Source organism: Ischnura elegans, chromosome 1, assembly GCF_921293095.1.
Source record: "Ischnura elegans chromosome 1, ioIscEleg1.1, whole genome shotgun sequence".
Taxonomy (NCBI): domain Eukaryota; kingdom Metazoa; phylum Arthropoda; class Insecta; order Odonata; family Coenagrionidae; genus Ischnura; species Ischnura elegans.
The window spans coordinates 137,049,391-137,075,656 of record NC_060246.1 but is presented as its reverse complement, the minus strand read 5'-3'; the positions used below and the strand labels follow the sequence as shown (position 1 = coordinate 137,075,656).

Here is a 26,266-nt window from a genome sequence, read left to right as displayed (position 1 = left end):
ATTTTACTAATTCGTAAAGTTATCTCAATAACGGAGGGAGATACGGTGCTGCGTCATCGGGTCAAAGCAGAGAGAGATGCAGTGTTGTGTCATAGAGAGAGAAGCGGATAGGCCACAGGCCTGGGGGGGCAGAGTTTAGGCCGCAGCCCCCCCCCACCCTCCCACGAGCGAAAGCGAGTTCAAATGTTTTGAGTTCAGTATTTCAATACTCGTCTATTTACGACACCTTATCTTGATAAGATTTGTAACAAAGAATTATTTTTAACAACGATAAGCCGATGGCAAATGCCGCATGCGTAGTACTTCCTTCAACGGTATCGAAAAATATATTCTGCACCAATATATATTCTTCCTCCTCCGGATCAGAAAAAAAAACCTCGTTCCCTCTCTCCGCCTTTGGCTGTGTGGAGCCATTTCTCTATGCACACTTTCCCAAAAAAAAGACTACCTAAAAACACTCTACGCAGCCTGGGGTTGCGCAAATACATTTACGTTCGATAACTTCCTTAACGCTTAGTCAAGCGTGAAAATTTGAAGGTCAGGGTTCACCGTGCAGAAGTTCTTAGCTTCAAAAGGCCATTTCTTTGGCTTTTGCGGGTAAATACATATCCTTTCCAGTAAAATAAATCCCACTTGACTCTATTTTCTGATATTACAACGCACATTCTTCAATTATTCACCCACGCAGCTCTGTTTTTTTACACAGCAACAAGCATCAATTTCTCCCTCTACTCATACTTTCCTGGTGCACCACAGACATTAGTTTCTCTGCAGTCTTTTTTCTCCCACGAAGTACCAAACTGTGCTCAAACTGCCAGTTACCACAATTTTTAAACAGGAACCAGATCTATTTCATAATACTGTAATTTGCTGCATTTGTCAACGGTTGCCTGAATAAAAATGAGTCCTTGTGATTAAAAACATTCGTATACGGTAAATTTAAAAAATTCTACCGTCTCCATAGAACCCTAATTCGAACATTAAAGAGATGGTTCAAGAAGCGACTCACCATTGTAAGACAAACTTACTCAGTCTGAAAGGGATTAAGGTTCACAAAAATTTCTGTATTCCATGTACGAATGCACGATAAAGTTTTGCAAGTTTCTTGAAAGTTGGCACCATGCTTCAGATGCCACGAATAACAAATTAACTCTGAGCATGTTTCTTCATAAAGAAATCATTCGATTGATTTTATGCGATTGTAAAAAAAATAAGTTGAATCGAAATAGATTACTATCACGTGACAGACTGAATTGAGCCATCTGTTTAGTTGCACAGCTTAGGTACCTCTCTCAAAATGAAATGTTAATATCCAGTAAATGTGGCGTGAGATCGAAATTTTAATTTTTCCACTACGCCGTTAAAATGATGGTTGAAGTAGTGGAAGTGAATATTAATTTGATCCATGCCAAAGATCATGATTGTCCAAGAATTCTCACTTCCAATTAATATCGGACTTATTGTAAGGGATAAATTACATAATCATGATCTCATGGCTTATAAGAGAGCTTTTAACAACGCGGCAGCTGTTATAGACAATCCTCCACTCTAATTCCGACATATAACAAATCGGTATGGAGTGTGTGTCTCATCTATCTGCCCACCCCGTTTGCGTCTCCCTTTCGTCGACCTCATTATCGGGACCAGCTATAAATTACGCACAAAATGTTTCCGCGAGGGTGAGAGGTCATTATCACCGCGCTTGTTACCACGAGTCAGATTGAGTGGTGTCTATTTTTCAGTCCACCACCAGTCTCGTTCCGCCTGATTTAACAAGGACATCACTCTTCGAAAATAGAAACAGCCTATCCTTATACATATAAAACCAGATTTAGAGTGTTGGATAAAAGTCCATTCCAACTCGTTTTTTCCTATAGTTTTATAGCGAGCAGCAATCGCATTTAATTCTAATTTAAAAAAAAACTTATTCTTAAATGGGCACGTCTCATTTGTCAATCAACAAACCCATTACGATTCGCTTTACGAAGAAAATCGGTGAATTTAAAACTTCATGGATATCTTATGCTTATCTCAGGATATTTTATCATTCTGGACGTTTTATTACGAGAAATATAACAATTGGACAAGTGCTTTAAGCTGTATATAGTACCAAAGCAGGAGGAAAATTAACAATACGCTACAAGAAACGCATTCCATTTTTTAAATAAAATCATGCGATGCAGTGAAATTAATAAGCTAATAACTTATAAGCAGTAATGCAATATTTGATAAAATTATTGAAATTGTTGAATTATGCATTTATAAGAGCATTTAAATGAGTATAATTATGGAAAGAATTCAGGAATATAGAGACTTCTGTGGTATTGATGTTAAAAATGAATTAGGTATAACCCTAAAACCAGTAAAAAAACATAACCACAGGGCATGGGTTAATCACAGTAGATAAACGCATACATAATGTCCAGGATAGTGTGCATCCCGAACTTGAAATAGTGAGAAAATGTGAGTCACTCCAACTGAAAAGAACTTCATTTTAAGAAGTATTATCGTCTACCGAAGCATGAATATGGATATCTAGCATTGTTACCGTAATTATTATCTAGTACATCATAAAAACTTCCATCTATAATGCTATTTTACTGGAATTTCAGAGTAAGATGAAATATCTAAACTGCATCACATCAAAAACTACAAACAAGACTGCGCCCTAGTTGACGATAGTTGCAATCCTGATTGAGACACGGGTTGGAGTTTGCATTAGAGAAATTGAAAGTAAATCATGAACCAGTAACAAGTTACCAACGCAAAATCACACACTGTACGACATAGAAAGTTAAAATGCTCACAATACTTCCTCGGGTATAGATAACCCGCCATTATGGAGTGCTTAATTCCTATCCCATATTTTATTTTAATTAATAGTGATCCAAAGCGGCTGGATTAGCCCACAATTTTCTTTCGATGCATATTTGTAAAAATGGGTTTCAACTACGCGATATTAGATTTGTGACGATGGCCAGTTCCAAAATAGGTCAAAGAGCGTGAAACGATTCCTATTCACCCCAATTGGAAGTAGAATTAAAGTAACAGAACCTTCGCTCTCGCAGTGGCTGACTCTTGGGGTTTATTGGATGGAAAATTCGAAATGAAATCGAATTAAAACCATATTCACGCTCAGTCGCACAAAATTAGCGGAGTGTATCTGTCACCGGCGTTAGAGGGATAAAGCCCCAAGACTGTACCGGTATCCCCGTGATGAATAATACAGACCTCAGTATGAAAGATTTCAAGCTCTTTAGCATTAAGGCAAGTAATTCAATGAGTGAAACTTGAAATTTTTTCACTGAAGTGTCAAAAATTGGAAACGAATAACATCGAAATTTTAAGGAAAAATTAAAAACTAATAAATGAATTATTTTACCTCAAAATCTACTACTTATAAAGGCCCGGGAAGGAGCAATAGGATTTACTGCTAGATATTCCGTCATTTTCGTGTAATTTGAGACCAGGAATTCGTATACTGTTTCAATAGAGTTGATTAAGTCCATGATTAATTGTCATGGACCCAAGTAAACGAATAGAAACAGATAAAGCTTTCGTGGACTGAACGTGATATCAAGAGACGTGGCCTTACAAAGGAAAGAGGAGAATAGACCTTAACTCTAACCGTAGTACTCATCTACGATTCAAGACGGTTAAAAAATTAATCAAAAGTTAAAGGTCTGGGATATAAAAAAGGCCGTGGCGATCGGGGGTGGCTAAAAATTATGCGACATGCGGTTTAAAAACCTGTCTACGCGATGCATTGACGCGTACGAATTAATGTCTGATTGCATGAACGATTTCTATGGACCGGAACGGAACGTGTACGAATGCATGAATCAAATTAGAACAGGTTATATTTTCTGCTCATGGATTTACACAACTTGGGTGGCTACACAGTGCATTTTGGCGTTCATTCTCGCGTTCATTTAGACATTAACTTGCACGAATATTTTTGCCGTGTAAACATGGCGTTCGCCCCATCGTCATCGTCCTCGATGGCGTTGGGGTTTAGTCCTGTCCTGCCAAACCGTAGGTCGTGGGTTCGAATTCCGTCTGGGTAGTAGTTCCTCTCCAAAACATGGATGTTTTGTTAATTTCGAAATCCTCGTTGTAAAGGCCGTCATATGCTGAAACGTGATTTGATCAGGGATGGCACGTGAAACGAAACGAAAACTTTTCGTACATCGACCCGGAGGGGAACGAAAATACGAGGCCTAGGTTTAGTTTCGTTCCCGCGCGAAATTAAAATCACCAAGGAGTTTAGTTTCGACCCGGGGTGAAATTTTACTCCAAGGATCGAAACTAAATCAATCGAAACTCCTCTGCTCATAGTTAAGTTTCGATCCCAGAAGTTGAGTGAAGGGGGATGAGAGGGAATAGTTTCGACCCATTACGTATAGCATACGTGTGGAGAGGTTAAAACATTGACCTAAAAAATCGAATGGCCAGTTTGCGTTCACCGCTCTCCTGTTTGTGGTTTATGCATCTGATGGTGGTAGGCCGAATCTCTAATTCATTCAACCATACTTCGTACTTGTTGTGTGAGTCGAAACTAAACTGTTCGAAGATGAAGCACGTGGTCCCTCCAGTGCGAAACATTATCTGCGTTTCGTTTCGTCCCAGAGTTTTAGTTAAGTTTCGACCCGATGTAGTTTTGACTCCGATTTCGTGTCGACCCTGAATTTAGCTCCCCGGGTTTAAATCCATATCATTTCATTACATTTCGCTCCTGGGAACAAAATTATTGAAGTTTTACTTCATAATCTTTATAGCACTAATATAAATACTCTAATAAGTGCTATTTGAAATTGATTCACCGCAAAAAAAAAGATATAAGTATCACAAAATGGAAATGAATTACAGCAGAATTTTAAGGAAAAATTAAAAACTCATGCATTATTTTGTCTCAAAACCTACCATACACATATATACTCCCGGGTAGGAACAATTCGATTTTCTGCCAAGCATCTCGAGATTTAAAAACCCTTCACAATCATTAGCCATCGAAACGTTGGTTGATACGGATAATTTAACCCGGTGGGAATCCCGAGGAGAGTTAACCCGCTGCCATGTGATCTTTACGGGGAAGTTGGATATAAATAAATATAGATATGCCGGGTATTCATTTCAATGAGAGTTCATTTGGAGTGGGCACAATTTACTCCCTCCAAATGAAACTCCCTAATAAAAATGTTTGGGTCTTACCAGATATCACGTAGCTAACAAACGGGAGATTGACGCTAGGTTCACCTCGAAAATTCCGCGCAGGAGTGGTGGTGGCAAGTCGCGCTTTGATTGAGACGAAACCGATCTGGAACTCACTCCAACTTATCGCTCCGGGTCCCAATTAACTCTGTCGCCCTTAACCTGGATAAACGTCGCCGTCTGACCCTAATCCCTGCGCTAGCTTTGTTTTAATGACTAAACGCGACGCTCCAATGCATCCGAGATCGCTTTGTGTTTTCAACTCGGATGCACAGTAATTGCTCCATTTCCTCCCTCTACGGTTGTTTCCGCATGCCCACACTCCTCCATCATCAATAAGGACCGACTTGATCGCGAGGAGTTCCCCGCATGCCACATTAGAACCTGTATCGCTTATCACCTTCGAATCCAAGAAGGAATGCTTTGGGAACTCGCGGATGAGGGAGCAAAGTTCCACGTGCCGACACAACCGTCATTTCCACGGCACGAGGACAACAATGTTACAGGTCACGTGAGCATAAAGAGCTCTTCAGGAAGCTTTCGACCACGTGCCAAACGGTGTCATTTGACAAAGCCTTCACACATGCACATCGATTTATCGTGGTCGAAGCCACGACTATTGAAACAGAGGATTCTCCCAAAGGAATTTAGATGTGCTATAACACACGCATAATAACGCATGTAAATAAGTATACAAAATTCTCTACTCGAGTCGCTAACTATTTTAAAGTTATTATTAGGGCCGTAAATCTAAATTTATTTTCGCAGCAATATGATTAATCAGATACATAACTTTTCCATGCTATTTATTCCTCACGATTTTAAATTTAACATGGTAAATACTGAATAAAAATGGATCGCACTCATATCGTTTTCGTGCAGTGAACATTTTTGAAATAATATTTAAATGCCACCATAGTCCAATAAAAAATAATCGTCTTCACTCGAGGTTTGTACCTTCACCATGCAGTCCCGTAGGTCGAGGCACAAAACTGATATGGAATGCTGGCTCCTCTGGCACCGCTCACGAGACAAGTTAAAGCCGGGTTGACGTTATACCGGAACCTCCGAAAATGATTGACCACCACGTACTTTTAAAAAAATATAACGAGAAAAATTCTGAAGATACAATGGTGCATTTTGGAGTGCAAAAACTATCGTACGGAATTTTAGTCATCATCTTCCAATTTGCAATCTCATCCGAATTGACTCAGTTGAGAAAAAAATGGATGATATCCGATGCATCGAAATAGATCATTTATAAAGGTAACCCGTAGCACATGATCACAAAATCTTTTACTCTACTGATGGTGAAATAACCGGGAGGAAATTATTTTTTCCACTCGATTCCGAAGAATTAATTCCAATAAATTGAGGAAAAACGATAAAGATTAAGAAAAATAACTTAATTATGGAAAATGAAGGAATAAACTTTGTTAGGTTCATTAATATATTTGAAGAAGCAGTACCCGGATTTCATAACATAGTTACATCGTCAGTTGATTCATCATCATATGCTATGAAACCTATACTTTGCTTTTTTAAATGTATTAGCGAACCTAACAAACATTATCCTTTTATTTTTCTTATTGGAAAGGTTTCACGAGGCCTAGCCTGTAATCATCAGTTATAACTTGATTGTGCCTTATGTGTTTTCAAATAAACATGAAATAATTATCATTCAAGAGCCAGCCATGACATCAACATGAAACCAAAGAATCATTGTGACATGCCTTAACGATTTCTTTGCATCGAATCTTGAATTTATTCACCGGACATAATACACTAGTCGGGGCTATAACCATAACGAAGCAAATAGGCAATGATAAGGTGTAAAACCACGCGAAACCCATTAAAAAACATGTAATTTATATCCTCCTGCTGGATGAAATCCCGGTGTTCCGCACACTTTTTGGTGTGTGGAAGAACTGCAAAACTAAAGCGAGAGCGCTTACACCGTTCGTCCGAGTTTCCTTTGAAACGCGTCGGCAGCGCAAACCGCTCGATGCGCCAATGAGCCAGCCGCATTGAAAAAGTCGCCGCATTCACTCTCTCAGGTAAAGCACGCGAATTTGCAATTTCACTCCATTCACATCGGCACCACACACATTCACCCCACATCTTTTTTCTCCTTTTCTTAGTTCATTCGGTGCATAATCTAGATCGGATGATAAGGGACATGATGTAGTCTCCTGCGTTCGAATCAAATAGAAAGCAAGCCACACACGAGCAGTGACAGTCCATTAATTTAGCTTTCTAATTTATTTAATCACGTTGTGATAGTGCAAGTAATCGTCGTCTAACCATAGGACGCTGAAGCTGAATAATCACCGCGGCACTTTCTTTATATGATTATTTCTAATGCTTTGCACCTATCATCAACCTAAGTAAATGATGTAACTTAGTTTGACACCCAAACCATTCGAGCGGTGAAAATTAATGCCAACTTCAAAATATTTGCGTGATTCAGCATTTATTGCAATTCTCAGGAGGAAATGCCATTTAAAGTATGTTAAGACAAATATTTCAGGCATCACCCTCGTGCGCAAGTTAAACTATGAACAGCTAGCCATAAACGTTATTAAATCACCAAAAAAAAACTGATTGTATATAAATTTGAAATATTAGTACGTCTTTACCATTTTTGGGATGGTTATTCTAATGTTAATTCGTTAATGATAGATGACACGAAAATGGTAAAAGAAATCATGCCTCCTCAAAATTTCAGCGAAGGCGTACAACATACGATGGTTAAATAGTGACTATGGCAATGTATCGAGACATAACGAAGTATTTTAAGTGTTAGATTTAAATTTAAATAGAGCTTCACAGGGAATGGTTGGAATCCAAAGCCAGAATTCGGCAGTGTCTTGATTATATTTTTCCCCGCATCTTTTCCAGATAATAAGGGCTGTAGCAAAACGGATGCGTATAATTTTTCAATTCATTTCATCAGGCTATACTAGTAACTTTAAATTTACTCATGGGCCGTTAGTTCACCAATTATCATCGCATTCTCTTAAAAAGTAACAAGAGTTCTAAGGAAAATGATTACAATAATTCTGGAACAAACGATACACAATGTGTCGTAGGAAGACATAGGGTTTCAGAAATTTCATTCCATCGTTAAGTACTAAATCAATATTCAAGCCCCAGGAAAGGAGAGCCTTACATGAATCCCGTTTGATGCGCAGAGTATTGGATAAAATGTTTTATCATAGATACTTTCTTTCATATAATATTAATATTTCTTATTTCAATAATATAAAATCATTATTCCACGTAAATGCGGATTGAGAGATCCAACATTCTTAATTTATAAAATCAACTGATTTGGGCGTTATTTGGTGGATTCTTAAGTTATGCCTCTGAACATTTCAGGAATTGTACCTGAAGCCGAAATACAGGAAATTGCGGTATAACTGGGAGAATGATGATTTAAATATCTATAGGTGCACACTTAAGGGAAATACTCCGAATACGATCACCTGATCAGCAAATAAACGTAATTTCGGATTCATGCGAAGCGTAACGGAATCCCTTCTCGATATATTTCGAGATGAAGAAAATAACGAAAAAGAGCATTTTTTTACACCGATGATTTTTTTTAAATACGTCCGCAACCATAGCCCGTTATTTACGACGTTCATCAAATCACCTCAAAAACACAAAACTCCACGCAACTGACTTACATTAACCAAATCGATACCCACTCGGGCATATACGCTTTGCTTTGCAAAAAAATTTCCCTTTGTAATTCCTTCTCTCTTGATGGCTCTTCCTTTTAGAAAAATGAAAAATACATTGTCATTCGGAATGAATCGAGCAATATCAACATATATATATATAAAATTAACAAAAACTAAAATTAGACTCCAAACGTGAAATGGAGCCAAAACAATGAATTAAAATTGATATTTTAATAAAAACTTTCTCTTCCAGAGTAATTAAAATAGGTCTAACAAAGGCGTTTAATTCAGAGAATTAGTTTAAGCTGCAACGTGCAACCGTTTTAGTAAAACTACGAAATGATTAAATTTTCAAATTAATTACTTGTTGGACTTCATTCTAAGTATATAAATCTTCTTCCTTTGTTCCGTTAATCAGAAAACTACACCGAGAAAGTGACACCCACAATTTGACATAAAAAATGAACGCCTGGACGGCATTTGGATCTGCTCTGCACTACGCCGTACGTCAAGTTTATCAGAAATTCGTCATTACATCCTTTAGATTTTTTGATGTCTTCATAAACAATATTTTCATAATGGAGGAAATACATGTCAAAGAATGTGAAATGTATTGAATACTGGTATTTCGAAGGTGATTTGCTTAATTTACAGGTAAATTCAATCCCATACGTTGCAATTTACCCGCAACATTCAGAATTTCATTCGGACTCAAGCAGGCTTTGTGGAATTTTGAGTGAACTTGAATTCTTTTAATAGATATGATTCTTGCATGTATTATGTACAATACCTTTACCTACGCGTAATTTCACGATACAACTTTCACAGAAGAGAAAATACACAAAAGGAATAAATCACGTAACAAAAATTAATGTATGGCCTCAATAAGCTACTGCGCTTAACCTTCTGATTTTTCGCCATATAAAAATGTTAAATAAACAAGAGCAAGGATTATTAATACTTTAATTGAATTTCTAACATGACCAAAAGAATTGAAACTGACTAGGGTATATCGACACACTGCGATGAGCTTACGAAGTTGATTCCATATTCATTCTCTAATATTCACATTGTATAAACCATTGTCTCAACGTAATTTCGTCGCAAATAACATACAGAAAGGGTAAGAAAAGTTTTTCGGCTCGAATTATCTCAATTTACTCTCAACTACACCAATCTCTTCATCACTGCGCTCACGCAAAAGTTGGATGCGGAACGGGTTTAGTCATCTATCGGCTCCAGCGCAGTGGTTCCTCTAGAACTCCCAACGTAAACCATTCACACATCCTTCCGACCCTCATATCCTGCCCTCGCCCTCACACTGCCTCTGACCCAAAACTTCGAGCTCCGTTGAGTCCGTGACGAGCAACCATTGTCGAGGCAACAAAGGGGTTGGTGGGGGGTTGTTGCAAGCGAAGTCGGATTCTATTGCAAGGAAAGGAGAGAGAGAGAGATAACGAAGAGATGTATCCAGCATACAAGTCTCCTTTGCCGTTTCCTTGGAGATATCCATAGGGAATATTTCGTACTTCGCTCGGCGAACTCTCAATGGGGGTCGAGTTGGAACCACAAACTCTCCCATATGCCGGAGTTTTACAAGCAAAATTGTTCAGTAAAAGTCGTTCAAGTCGAGTCGTTCATCATTGAAGAACATGCACACTGCTGACCCAGCGCTGAAAAGGTGAAAAGCTAGTCAGCTACAGAGGTTCCTTTCACACGATGATTGCTGGGCTGCGATGCCGTGTAAGACACGGTCTCAGGCGTTACTTTGTGGAATTCCTTCATGTTAAATGAAATAAAATAACTATGTTTTATTCCACACTTTACATTAAATCGTAGGACCGGTTTCAACACTTAGTGTTATCATCAGGTACAATTAGATGGGTGGCACGCTCTTAAATAGGTAAACGTGGGTGGAAGGGAGGATCAAAAAAGGGGGGGGCCCAAAAAAAGGGGGAGTTCAAAAAGGGGGGGGGGTCAAAAAATGTTTCTTCCCACCCGCCCCCCCCCCTTTTTTGATCCCTCCCTTCCACCCACGTTTACCTATTTAAGAGCGTGCCACCCATCTAATTGTACCTGATGATAACACTAAGTGTTGAAACCGGTCGTACGGTTTAAAATAAAGTGTGGAATAAAACATAGTTATTTTATTTCATTTAATATAATGCGATGCCGTGATTAAGTAATGTTGAATGAAAATTAAACTATGTGTTTCCACATCCCTCCAACTGACTTGCATTGATTGTCATTCGGAATGAATCGAGCAATACCATCCAATATATAAAATTAACAAAAACTAAAATTAGACTCCAAACAAGAAATAGAGCCGAAACAATCAAATAAAGTTGATATTTTTAATAAAAATTTTCTCTTCCAGAGTAATTAAAATAATTCTAACAAGAGCGTTTAATTCGGAGAATTGGTTTAAGCTTGCTTGCATTCACGAATATACTCCTCGAGGATGAAACAGTGCGTTGAAACTATGGTAGTGATCTAATAAATATTTTATGTGGAAAAACATATTTTAATTTTCATTCGATATGAATAAATTACATAAAATAACGCCTCAAACCATCAACGTGATTAAGTAAATTAAATTACGTGGATGAGATCCTGGTATTTTTTCACAAAAAGTTTCAATTATTTTCAAGTAATTTGGTCAGTTACAGGGTAAATGATATGTGGTGCAGTTTAGGTTAGGTAGGTACAGGTCCCCCAAAAATGGAGATTTAGTTCGACTCTATTGGCCTCCGTAACGAATATTTATCTCAGAAAATTCTGATCTATACCTCGGTAGCCTTAATTTATGTGTGGGCTAGTACTTGAGCCATACTTGTACATTCAAATGAGTATAAATTCATTATAATGGCCATAAACGGTATTTGGGATCGGTAAAAGAGCGCAATTGAGCGTTTGTAAACGCATACAAATACTTACCGCCCTAAGGTGAGGCATATCACCTTGAAAGATGCTGTGGTACATATTAAAATTCGACTTTAAATGAAAAATAAAATTTTAACTTTGCCTTATTTGCTTCTTTAAGAGGGTAGGATAAAACCGCTTTTAGGATTCTCTGTAAGTAAGTTTCTTTTTAAACACAAAAATCTGTAATGGAGCAACTCATCACTGTCTTTACGAAGTAATGGTGGATAATTGATTTTTTTACAAATGAACCATTTTTTTGAAACCAAAAAAGCAAGAATAACATTTTTATCGTAAAAATATTAACTTGAAAGATAGATTACCAAACAGCAATTTTTTATTTTGTATAAGGTAGCTCCACGTTCTGACACAGATACCAGATCATGGCTTACGCCATTAGGTAGAGGGGATGTAGTTTGGCTTAGCTTCACTATAATTTAGTCTGCTTACCTAGCTATAACGTTGAAAACTGGAGAAAAGCGTACGCTGGTTCAGTAACCCAAAGTTGATAGGTCTACTTGTAAAAGTTGGTAGCTAATTACAGCTCAAATTTCGCATTGAAAGTAGTAGGAAAGCTATCAATATCAAATTAGCTGTTCTCTGAAATCGATTTCATGATTGATACTTGGTCATTGTTGTGATTGATGGAATAACTTTCTTTTATCGCATCACAGTTGGAGTGGGCTCGTACAAGAGCTCTCCGATTGATATTCAGATACTAATGGATATTCTAATGGAAAACGCCATCAACATCGGAATAGAAATATACGTATGGGAAGTAAAAAGCGGATACCGAACGATGGGTAAAAAAGAAGTTTCAACTTAACCCTAGTAATATGAAAATAAACGGAGAAAACAGTTATAAATTAAAAATATGAACGATATCACACCATGGAATCAATAGGATGTAAAAATAATTCCTGACATACTGTAAAAGTGATTTCCTGCTCAGAAAGACACAGAAAATATAACTGAGTGCGTTAGTGACTGCGGTTTTATATTGGTAGCACCCAAGTACATAGTGTGACAACCAGAGCTTTTGCAATAAATAATAAGAGAAAATAAAACAAGTTTTTCACCAAAAATAGCTAACCACAATTTAAAAATGCTTAAAATGCACACAGAAATACACGGAAACGAGGATTGAGAACAACAAATACAATAGTTTGATATTGATAATTTCCAAACAATAATTCTTATTTCAAATCTAAATAAAATTAGTCTTTTTTTTAATAGCGGATGTGTGTTCTAAAATCTGATATTCCTAAAAAAATGAACTTACCCTTAAGAGTATATAAAAACAACATAAGGATTTAAATTAAAAACGCAATAAGGGTGATTGGGTACGAATAAGATATTGCCTTTAGATTGATAGCGCGTAAACTCCAACGACTTAAGGTTATTCTATGAAATTCTATCATCAAATAAAATACATATGGCGAGGAAAAGCGCGAATTAAAGTTTAAACCCGATGAAAATGCTCGACAAAATTCAAAACAAATATATATAGCAGTAATTCACGACTTCTGCTTGCCTACCCTAAGCTCCATTTGTGCAGGTAATAATTCTTCGAAGGGGAGAGAGAGGGGGCGAGGGTGAATGGAATAAGAGGAAAAAAAGGGAATGAATACATAAATAACACGAGAACAAACAGAAGCGACGAGGGGTAGGCGAGAGCATATATAGCATGCGTGACGTGAGGAAGGGGGGCGGGGAGTTCCATTTTCTAAAACAGAAACCTTTCCCAACGCATATGAATTTCTTCCGGCCTACCAAACGACCCAGTGCCGCAATATTCAGGACCAGATGTGACGGCAAAGGAACTGGAAGAAAGGATTGGGACAGAATAAAGATATACTATGTAGAGAACATGGTTTTTTTTATCGTTTATGTGGTTTAAGAGATGATGGCAATGATTTTTGTATGAAATAAGGGGAAGGAACGCGATGTGTTAAGAGAACCCTTACGCAATAGTAACTAATGAATACAGTTATAAAATGCAGAGTGAATAAAATGGTTTTTCATGAGTCATTTGCGTAATCATTGACCTTCGTGACTTGGAGAAACATTTAAAAACGACTATTAAATTATTTGAGAACGACCACAACTTGTTATAATCAGCGGTAATTCGCTATCAAGAAATAAGTTGATCATGAATGTATAATGAAAGCTAAATGGTATATTTTAATGTTATTTCACTACACCTTTTATCATTTAACTAACAAATTACTCTCATAGAGGAGTAGTTAACTATTTTTTCTTGCACTACAGCATCGCAATAATGCTAACATGCAAAGACGTATTTAGGATTTTTCACGTGGTGTCCATGAGAGCTTACAAGCGCCCCTTCATCCCAATGAATATAGTCTGTTTTACGAAATGTTATAAAACAATAGTACTATCGACTATCAAATAAAAAAATTTTCACGTTGTTATTCCAAAATTCAATTCATTATAAATCAACACATTCAACCTCAATCTGAGCATCGCGAATCATTTGATTTAATGAGAAAATTAGATATTTTGGTTTGAACTAGTAGTAAAAGGATTTATTTTAAGGACTGATTTTTGGGATTAAAATTTCCACTTAATACTAGATTTTTTTGGGTTTTCGAGGCTACTTTTACGCCTTTTGAGTATTGTGCATTATTACCACGGTACCCAGTTCAAATGTCAAAGTAGGCGAAGTAGGCCTACGTTGACGTGAAAAAATCGATAATCATGTTCCCAAGTAGGACATCGCGTTGTCACACTCATCTTTCGCAAATTCTCTCGAGTTAAGCAATTTCGCCCATCACGTAGCCGCCAACAGGATTGAGACAGTAACGTTCTCTGCACGAATAAAGCCCGCGTAGCTATTTCGACGATCAAAGAGTCACGGCGGACGCCTGTCACGCAGTTCTTCACCAAAACAACTCGAAAGCAAGTGACACGCCGACAAGAGACATTATAGCATCTCATAAAAAAAGACGCCCGTAATTACGTCTCCCAATTTATCACATTCTGTAATCCTCAATTGGCGAATAAGTGCCATCGATGTCGCCTGAATAAACGATTTATTTCATCCTACTTCATATCTTTAAAAAAAAAATATTCTTTACTCCTGGTAACCGACGCTTTGTACAGATCCTCATTTTAGTGAAATCAGTCTCAAATGTTTCGCATATCGCCTTACTTTATTTCTTATTTCTCATTTTGAATGGTCATATTATTTTTTCAGAGGAAAATTAACAACGACAAGGCTTATTTATGGAACCAACTGACTGTTTCTTTGACATCTACAACTCGTTGCAAACCTGATAATTAAGTATATTCAATTAATACAAAAATTAAATAATTATTTCATAGATTGCAGTAAATATAATTTGCAAACCGGAAGTAATTAACTTCACACAATAGTCAGACAGAGGACGATCAAGGGAATATACTCCTGGGAAACTCCACTAATTTCAAAAATATCTTTATACATAATCACACTGTGCAATGCCAGACAATATGAGATTAGTTTCAGAGCATGAACTTTATACGAGGAAATAAAATAGGTGTTTACTGAGTGATTATTGAGTGCAAAAATAAATAATGCCTATCGATGTATACACAAACTTTCAAGGTTTCTCCGATGGTTTTCGCAGAAAAAAATATGAATATTCATAAATCGAAAAAGAACTGGAAATAACTCATCTATTTTTGCACTAATTCCTGTGGTAGTATCCCGAGAGGTATCATGTAAGTACCCACAGGGAGGGTGTAAAATATTTGTAGAAGATAATTTTCACCTAAGGATACAAGTCAGCGCCATGAGTTTACAACCTAAATTTATTTGTAAAATAATAAATTAAACAACCTAAATAAATTTGGATGAACTATACTCATAGCTAAGAACTTCGAGATTCCACCCTGTCTTTCTGATTCCTATTTCGTGGATACGTTTATATACCGATACACACAACGATACGTGTTTTCACGTCTCCAACGTGGCCATGCTTCAGTAACTATTCCCCAGAAAATTTATAATTACGTTACTATTTTCAACGATACTGATTGTAAGTAAATACTATTACTATCCTAAATGAGGTTTATTCTCCAAATCGGAAACACACAGCAGAGAAATACCTCACACCGCGTTAACCACGCCTGAGTTATATGTTGCAGTATTAAAAAAAAATTCGGTGCGTTGAGGTAAATTTAAGGCCAGAAAATTGAGCAAACACATTTATATTTGCAACATCCGCAACATGCAAACCGCATGATAATTTAATTTCCCGAGGGGACGAGGGAAGTGACGAAAATACTCGAGGGAAAAACACGGTCCGCACGGAAGCAGAGGGAAATTGAGGGTCACTAACCAGCTGGAAAATTAATGGAGAGGCTTCCACGTTGCTGCGTGAATCATAAATGGCAAAGAATTTTCTATTTCTTCTTATAGAACTTTGGAAGTTTATTTACTGTAACAATTATTTAAACAGACAATTGTCATCATTTATTAAATAGACATTAGTCAAATAAAAAATTGCAATATTTGCACTGAATTAATTTGAGAACGACGCATTTATTTGTTACAACAACATTCTCAGGTGGCTGGAGGAAAATAATGTTTCATAAGTAACAATACTAGGCGTGATAGCAGTATCGGTTTCATCAGAGGCGTAACTAGGAATATGTTTTGGGGGGAGATGGAGGGGCCGTGGGGGGCGACCTCTCCCCCCCCCCCTCCCCAGGCAACTGGGAGTCCGGGGAAATTTTGGAAAAACGACATGCCTGTAAATAATTTTTGCATCATTAATACACTCGGGGAATAAGGCGAAAATGCCTTCACCTGTCGATCACCTCCACGAAATATTTGTGAAACTCAATCGGTTGATGACATAATAATTCAAAATTCCAATCTTTAATAACTTTGTTCCTAGTGCCTAATTTTCACTTCAATCAACTGCGTCCAACATATCAGACATGTAATAATAAAATCTGGCTTTTTTCAATCCGATATGAAAATATAATCCTTCGGCAATGCCAAAATCGAAATTTTAAGAAATGGAAACGGAGAGGACTTTAATTTAATTTCATTTCAATCCCCAAAAACATTGTGCTTACCATATGACCTTATTCCACAAGGCACATAGAAATAAGGTAATTACGTAATACGAAAATGTATACTGCTTTTTAAATATTTCCCTTTTCCCGAAGCGATTCCATACTATTTCAAGTTCGACTAGGAAGAAAATAAGAGGTTTAAAGGCGAACTCTACTATTTTTTTGCAAACGAAACAGAAGTTTGTTCTTTATCCACAGATACCTTGGTATGACATGTTTCGACACAAAGGTGAACTTCTATCAAGGACCTGATTGTGACACCAATGTCTTGAACGTAGTAGAATTTGAAGTTGTCATTAATCAAAATCGTTTCTTCTCACAAAATTATTTCCCTAGTAAAATAAGCTCCAATAAATGGAGTTACTTCTTACTATGGAAGGTGCCACTGAGGTACCTCACTAGATATCTGACGGTGATACTGTTATATCGAAACATGCTGTGCCAAGGAAATATTGCTTTGGTATAAAACTAAGTCACTAATGAAATTCAACTTCCTCATGGTAGAGTCTGATACAATGGGCCGAATTTGCTACGTTGTTTTTCACAAATATAAAACATTTAGATTTCCATTAGCAGTCAGTATATGAAGAGAATTAAATAATACTTCAAAACGATGTCAGAAATTTAATTAATGACCTCACGGTGACATTGAAAGGGTCGTCAACCTCACCGCGAGAGGACGTCGTTATTTTTGCGTCTGAAGATGGAAGGAACGTCGCGGCGTTAATTTTAACAGCGGTGAATTTCGCTCGAGGTGCACGATGGACAGCACGGAAGAAGAAGTCGTCTCGTGATTGATGAAACGTTACCACGCACTCGAGACCGGCCAACCCGGCGCGCTCGGTCACTCGTGACTCGAGTCGAGCACGCGATATCTCAACCTCTTATCCGATCGGCGAAATGGCCGAGAGCCGGACCCCGAAATTTTCAAACTCGGGGAACTAAACCCCTAACTTCACGTATCCCTTTGGACATGATTGACCACCCTCCTCTCCGTCAGACGTCAAGAGAGAGGGAGATTTAGACAATGGGGTGAACAAAAAAATCGAGCCCCTTCGGGCCCAGGATTATCTCTCGCGATTACGCTCGGAGAATGACTCACGGCGGGGGAGGAATTCGCATGAAAGGGGGAATTCATTTTAAATCGAGTAGAATTCTTTTCGAGAGTCAATTTAAGTGTTAAACCTAGTGGAATTGAGGGCTGATCAAAGTTGATTATCATCAGTTCAAGAGGGGGGTAAAATTAAAGGATCTAATAAGTGCATTTTTTTCCCGCAGGATAAGTGCCATAACCCATTTCCGCCCACCGTAGACATATGGCTACACCCTACTATTCTGAGCATACGAGGCTCTTGAAGATAACCCTCAGACCTTTTTTGCAGTCGAATTGACACGAATAATATGCTGAAACTTAAAATAACAAAAATCCACTCATTAGTATATTTTTAATACGATCGTTAGATTATTTTAACTTTCCTTCGACCAAAAAATATGCTTTCCCTGAAGATAAACCTTTCTAATAATAAGGTCATTCGTACAAATCGAGCAATATTAGATTCTGATCTCGTTACCATCCACTGTAGCTGTATTGCTACAGTGGATGACAAGATACTACAAGAAACAAGTCGATTTATCTCCAATATATTTCACTGGATTACTAAAGACGACCATGGGAGCAACGTACCAAAGTAGTACGTAATGGCAAGAAGAAAGTTTTCTGAGTAAAAATGGATTAAAATTGATTCAAGCCCGTGCAGGCACATAATATTTGTTCTCTACATTTGTTGCAATCGTAGAATAAAAGCCTATATTTTCCCCACTAATTATCACGTTAGTGATAGCAAAGGTAGCATCGTTCACAACAACATGACTTGACCACCATAGACAAAAAAAGATCTTACTCATTCCCACCAAAAATTCAGCGGAACATGCTAGATCTCCTTCACTTACGATAGATCGCTTTCACCGAATCTTACCTGAAACTTCCAGATTCATTCGTAGCTTCATCATGATGAAGAATCTACGAAGAGCTCAAATTTCTCATTGAATGTGGCAAGGAAGTTAGTAATATCAAATTAGATGTTTTCTGTAATCGATTGATATGTGGTCAGAGCTGTGCTTAATAGACAAATTATTCTTTATCCGGACCGGATGTAATTAACCAAGATACTTCATGTTATGCATGGGGCTATAGTATTTCAACGTAGATGATAACGATATCTATACTTTTGGAGTACTTTAAATTCGTTTGGGCATAATTGACCACCCTCCTCTTCGTCAGACGTCAAGAGAGGGAGAAAGAGATTTAGAAATCAGGGTGAATTTTAAAAAATCAAGCCCCTTCGGACCAAGGATTATCTCTCGCGATAATTACTACCATCCAATTAATAAAAAATTAAAACTAAAAACCCGCAGGGCCGCGGGCCTCGGCAGGGATTTCCGCGCCAGTGTTCCTCTGACTTCTTGCATTGCCATGCCTGCTGCTTTCTAGTCGCCTAATATAGGTGATCCTCTCTCGTGTTTTAGGTTATCCGAGTCTTCTTACAACTCTTCTTGCGCATTGTCAACAGGGGCTTGGATTCATCCTGGAATATCGGTATCCAGGATTCCTGGATATCGCAATCGAAGTCCCCAGGGACGATGGGCGAATCACTCATCGAAGCGTTGGAAGTAGAGCAGGATAACCTACCCTTGCATGAAAGCCGAGGGATTTTCATTAATACCAACAATATCTTTTAAATCCTCGGAACACAATATGAAGGCTTAAGCCATGGTTTTGTAAAGTTATTTCATACACTTCAGATTCTAAGAACTAGAGGATAATTTAAAAACGAAGCAAAGCATGGAGGGAGGAATTCCAAGCAAAAATAAGGGTTTTTTTATAGAAAAAAATATTTTTCCAAAAAGATTTCCCTAAGTACAATTAAATACATAGACAAATGCATTCTCTCGGTATCAGTAAAATGTACAAAAATGCAGATGTTTTTCTCAGACTTCAGGTAGTTAGTCACAAATGATTTACCCACGTGAGAAACTGAGGGTTAACTGGAGTAGATGTTTTTTTATTCTTCTGTCCTGGCGTAAATGGTGAAGGCGCGCTATTTTAACTGCAGTGCCCACTTCTTCAGGGAGAGAGGCCGAGCGAGAGCATTGTAAAACTTCGAGCCTCTCCGACCGGAGGCATTCCTCACGGAAGCCGCACCGCATCGGACGGGCGGCGGCAAACCGCAGTGTTGATCCAACGCGCGGCACCTCCACACCTCTCTCACACCTCGGTCGATCCCACTCGAGAAACCGGCGAGAACTCTTGTTGTCGGCAGCCGGCGCGGCGGATGATCCCCAGTCGGGTGACCGCCGTCGCAGACAAGTGACCTGAGCTAGATCGGCCGCTCGCTATCACTTGAAACAGTGCACAGAGGTGGAGGGATTATCCGCTTGCTCGCTGGCCTAGAAGCTTCCCTCCGACCGCGCATCGATGGACACCTGCACAATCAAAGGGATACCTGGCTTCAATCCCCTTGGTTGAAAATCCCTGCAGTGGTGGTATCCTTGTCCATAGAAACCGTCTCGCTATGATAACGAATGACCCATTTTATAGCCAGCCAACTGATCGCTAATAAAGTAAATCAATGAAAATTTCACACCGAAAACAATAATAATTTACAGCAATGAATGAGGTAAGAAAACCGGCAAACAGACTGAATGAGGAATATTAATAAAAAGTTCATTTCCCAATCAGCGTGGTTCAAAGAAAAAATAACCTATTACCAGGACCAGTTTCTTTTCAATTGCTTCTAGGTTATGCAGGCATTCTTATAGGCACAAAAACGCATTTACTCCAACAGCTGCTAGTTGTTAAGGGATCACTTTTTACTTCATTTCCGACAGTTTAGACAACAATTCATGCATTTTATATCATTAAAAATAATGACTTAAGTAAGAAAAGCAATAATTTACAATTCGCTTTTCTTCTCCACATATCCTAGAAGGGCACATTCGTCTATCTCCTCTAGAATCTGTGAGGATAGCTTTGAATGGGGGACAAGCCCGAACAGCATTCCATCATTACCATTGCCCGTTTTCACTTTGGATAATTTCAAATAGCTGTTCACGTATGTCCTCAGTTAATTCCGACTTGAGGGCTATTATCTCGTCCCCTGACGAGAGAGGAAAAGAAAATTCCAAATTCCACGGAGTAAAAATTATTTTCCCAGACATGAAATCAACCAGGATACCCAAAATCGCGTCAAATGCTCTATTCCCTTTGATCTTGAGGACACATCACAGGGATTAAGGGGTCATATTACGAATATAGAGGAGCTGTTCTCAATCGCTACGTAACCTCGGTTATCGCCCCAGCGCGTTGGTGGCGTTCCATTCGTTACATCTCCTTAGAAAGGTTGCAAAATGTACGCAAAACTCACCCAGAAACTGGCGAATTTCGTAGAATACCAAGCGAGTTGTGGAACAAGGATGCAACCCCAGGTCAAGGAAATTTAACTTCTCCTTTGATGGATTTACACACTTCGCGTGTGCTTCCTTAAAACTTTTTAAATTTTTAACGCTGCCTATTCATTGGTCATTTCTTAGAAATTTCCCAAACAAAAATCCTCGGAAGTGCTAGTTGTCCCAGGGAAAGGGAATAGGCTCCCCAAACCCTGAATGCGTGAAACTCACGTGACCCCGGCTTACTCGAGGATGAACTCTACCAGAACTTATCCAAACCAAGCTCCACGTTGAAATAATATGAGTGTGGTATATACAGCAAATATTTTTGTTTACAATTTTTGGCCATATACAAAATCTCCACGCAAGGAAAATATTTGTTGAAACAAAAGAGTCAAATCCGTATATTTTCCGTAGATGCAGGTAAAATGCATGCCTAGCGCGGCATATCTCAAGCAAGGGCGCACCCAGGATCAAAACTAGGGGGGGGGTCAATACATGGTTGTTCAAGTTGTTGGTAAGATTTACGCATGGAAAAGGTCAATGAAATCAACATTTAAGGAAACTGTAACAGCTGTATATTAGTTTTTAAAATTATTTGCTTGAAAAAATATTATTTTCCTTAAATACATTTGCGATTTTTGCTTCTAGGGGGAGGCAGCTGCCCCCTCCTCGCTGGGTACGCCCATGATCTCAAGTCCACAAATGGGGTAACGTATTACCATTGAGTTTCATTTATAGTTAAATCACACACGAAAGGTTTCGGCGAGGGAAATACTCTCTCCATTAGTCTGGCATAGATGAAAAGATTATTGACAGCCGGCTCAGACCTTTGGATGAGTATTGCGGGTGGGAGCGTCTACTTGCTTCGCTCTCATCGCTATCACGGTCAAGGCCGAACTCCGCGTCGAGTACGCACTGCTCCCTGCGCGTACATACTCTGGCGGAATCGACGGAAAGGCACGTTTATTAAGCGCGATTATGGGAAGAAAAAAAATGAAAAGGAAAATTGACTGCTCGAAGTCTTCCCGGGATTTCCGCCGTTTCAATGAATGATTCGTCGATCGTCATCAGTGGCGTAGCTAGGAATTTCCTTGGATTGGGTGTCCAAAACCAGGGGGAAATTTTTTTTAAACAGGGGTAAGTAGGGGGTTTTAAAACTAATTTAAACACCTTTCATAATCGAAAAAAACGTCATTTCTCAAATAAATCTTTTTTTAATCGATGATTTTAAAATATTGAATCGATGAAATTAAAATATTGAATCGATGATTCAATATTTTAATTTCTTTTATGCTGAAGCAAAGTAGTTATGATTTTATAATTCGGGGGGGATTCGGACCCTCGGCATCTTTCCCCCTCATTACGCCAGTGATCGTCATCAGGGTGAATTCTTTACAACTAAGAATACACCGAATTAAACCGATGGGAATAAAAAGAAGACTTCACACGATTGATTATCCGGGAAAGAAAAACTTCATATTTTAGGAGAATTCATTTCTGCGAAGGCGCTAAGATAACTAAATAGATTCTTTCATGCCTATTCTATTTTTGGGACGATTGGTTTGTAGCTGAACAATAGGCTCCCAATCTGAAAGAGCAAACCAAAGGCAGATTTTTAAATGTTACTTGCAAGGTCGGATTTAGATTACGTAAGGCTATTTCACGTAAGATGCCCTTTCACCACCCATTTTTAAGTTTTTAAATGACATGAGAGATAATAAAATACTTCATTTCTGTGATATGTATATCAATATATTAAATGAAACCTGTTGTGATTACCTAATTTATAAAAAATGTTATTAAATTTTGCTAACAAATTTTATGTTTGCCCGTCTTGATCTCGAGGCCATATGCTGAAGCCTAAAGGCCCAAGTGGCTGAAAACAATACTATCTAAGCTATGCATGCTAAGTCAAAATCGGAGAGCTGATCATGAAGGTGGAGTAATTCTATGTAGGAAGGTGAAGTTAATATAAGCTAACCTAATAAATGATCAAATGGAAGGAAAGAAGTACCGACACAATAAGGGGTTGGATTAAAAAGAGGAGCCATTAAAAGCAAACGCAACAATAACGGACATACGACAGCAATCTGCCATTAGTTTCATACACAAACTTTCATAAATGCTATGTCATAACCAATATAAATAAAAGTTAAATCACACTGTTTTGAGCAAGTGAACTAGGTGGGTACTCCCAAAAATTTGCTTCTCTTCATAACCCACGGTCCACAGATCCCTTTGACTTATTTTGCCAACAAATGATAGCAGCGCTAGCCATTTCATCTTTATTCATCAAATATTTCTGGAGCAATTTCACGCTATTGAGGTCGTGACCAATGTGAACCGTCTGAGTTTTCATGCATCATGTAGCCACGTACCCGTATCCAACAAAATATGCTTCGTGCGGAGAATTATATTTTTTTAATATTAGTGCATTTACCGTAAAGGCAACAATGGCTTAATTGGTCCACGAGGTTACAAACGCGTTATCGCCTTACTACAACCATCAAGCCACCTAGGGTATTGATCCATTAATAATAAAATCATAATCTGGCTCGCTGGAAAATTTAAAACCAGCTCCATTTATTATGGTGAGCTGTATTAACCCTTGGGCGCGGAAATTTCATCCGAAGTCAAGCGTACCTAACCCTCGCTTCTACTCATTCTCGAATTATCCCCTGGCCACCACAAAAAAGAATCAAACAAGCTTTCCGTATTCAAAATAAAATATGCAGACGAGAATAAAATGTTTGCCCTCATCTACCACGATTTAGCCAAATTTGAGTGTTATGTGACATTCGCCTTCAAATAAACATGATTATTTGTATTTTCGTCAATTTTAAATAAATTATACCATCAAATTTTCTCCCTCTTTCCTCTTCTCTCCATCCACGGGCAAACTTCTAAATTACTTTGTGTATTTATTCTGTAGTTCAAAAAATAGTTTCGGACAAAATTTTACTTCAGACTAAAAGTGTGGATTAACATCTCTGATGATCCCCATGAAAATCTGCGTAGTCACTAATTTTCTGTTGCTCCAACGCACAACGTTTAATCACGATCTCATATTGAAACAAGGAAATGCAGCCGAGCTCTAAGCGCTGGCTTCGTCGGAAATTTAAATTAAAGCCGGCACGGGATCAACGCCAATTCTTAAAATTACAGTTATGCGCCCCAAATGCGCGGAAAATTCGTTACTCTTTCCATTCCATTTTCGTAGATTACTCATTTTTGGCGGAATTTCAATTTCCCGAAATAAAAATACTTTCGTATATTTAAAAAATCCACTCCGCAATGCAATTTAAGTTACCTATGCAGAATAGCAATTTTGATACCTGGACTGGATTTCAAAAAAAATTTTTTCGGAGAAATGAAAAATATGCATAGTTTTTCAGATCTCTTTCTGGAAAGTGGAGCATGTATGGAATCAATCTCGTGGAAAATAAAATCTGAGAAACGTAGAGTACATTAAAGCTCTTACCTGTTGTGTTCGGCGAGACTGCATCACACAGGACCGCTTGACATTGCCGGTGGAGGTAACGTAAGAGTAAGTTGTAGGTTTCTTCCCTTGACTTTCTCGCAAAAGGATCAGGGGAGAACAACAACACAATTCACTCACAAAACACTCTCACTCACAGGATATCTACTGCAAGGAAAGGGAGACAAGCGTGAACACAGTCAAACTTCCAGTGCTTGATTATGACAAAATCGCTGATTTATGGTGCACTTGAAAAATGGTCCCGTCAACAATTCGGCGGAAATATTAGGTACCACTTATAGCGTGTAATTGGATATACGTCTCACAGGATTCAAAACCAAGTTAGACGTCCACTTAGGAACACAGAATTATTTGACATTTGGTTGTCATACATTCTAGCAAAGGCATACGGTGCAGATATTTTATCACAAGGATATAAATAAAAACTTTGGTGCTGGCTTCAATCAATAACACGATGAAAACTGATCAAATGCTCAACCTTCTAACTCTCCTAATCAGTAAATAGTATTACAAAACACACACAAGAGATAACGGCACTTGAAGTTTAGGAAACCCACGTGCACCGTCGCGATGAAGTACACTTTTCTCAGGACTGGAAAACAAACATTGACACATGTATCCAACCCTCTCTACCTCTCTCTTACTACTACACTGAACGATCATCAGAAGCAGATATGATTGGCGAGAAAGTCCATCACAGTTCTGGAATCCCAGCGGGAGAATCCGGGTTCAAATCCCGGCGACGACGGAAAATTTTCCACGCACAATCCGAAAACCATCGCAGTCATCAGCGATGATCTGCCCAATTTAACCAGACAACGGTCGCAACACGTGGATCGTGTTGATCGTTGAATGACAATCGTGCCATTGTTGTGCCGACCACAGGCAAGTGAAACGTTTTATATAAAACCTAGAGGAATAAAAACGGCCATGGCACTGGTAATTCATGGTCATATGATACCTATAACACTCATATTACAGATTCAGCAACCACCGGCACGTGAAACGCGGCCCGTTCGAACACACCGGGCGGCGGGAGACGGTCGCCGCGCCGCCGGCCGACTCGTATTCAGGGATTTCCCCTTCGGAAAGTTGTCGGCTTGTACTCCCAATCGAGGATCGGGGGATTGTCGCGCCTGCAGGCTGACTGCTGGCGAGGGACTGACTGACTGTATGAGTGCGGGGCGCCGACCGACAAGGCGTGGGAGAGGAGGGGTTCTTACGATAGAGGGGAAGGACATATACATGCACGTGGGGGAATAGGGGAGAGGAGGGGAGGGGTAGGGGACCCTTTTTCGGAACGCGCGCACACGCGCTACAAGTGCCGATCGAAATCCCCCCCCTCCCACTACCACTTCCAGCTCCCACATATATTTCTCTCTCACACACTTCACTTCGTATACCC

The 26,266-nt window shown here is 38.6% G+C and overlaps 1 protein-coding gene across 2 annotated transcripts in view; it reads right to left on the bottom strand.

Moving 5' to 3' along the window:
• Window positions 1–26,013, bottom strand: part of LOC124170692 — a 966,542-nt gene extending 940,529 nt beyond the window's left edge. For both annotated transcript variants that reach the window (XM_046549599.1, XM_046549607.1), the window contains exon 1: window positions 24,844–26,013. The gene's annotated coding sequence lies outside the window, so the exon portion shown is untranslated. The remainder of the gene's footprint in view (window positions 1–24,843) is intronic.
• Between the last annotated feature and the right edge of the window lie 253 nt (window positions 26,014–26,266).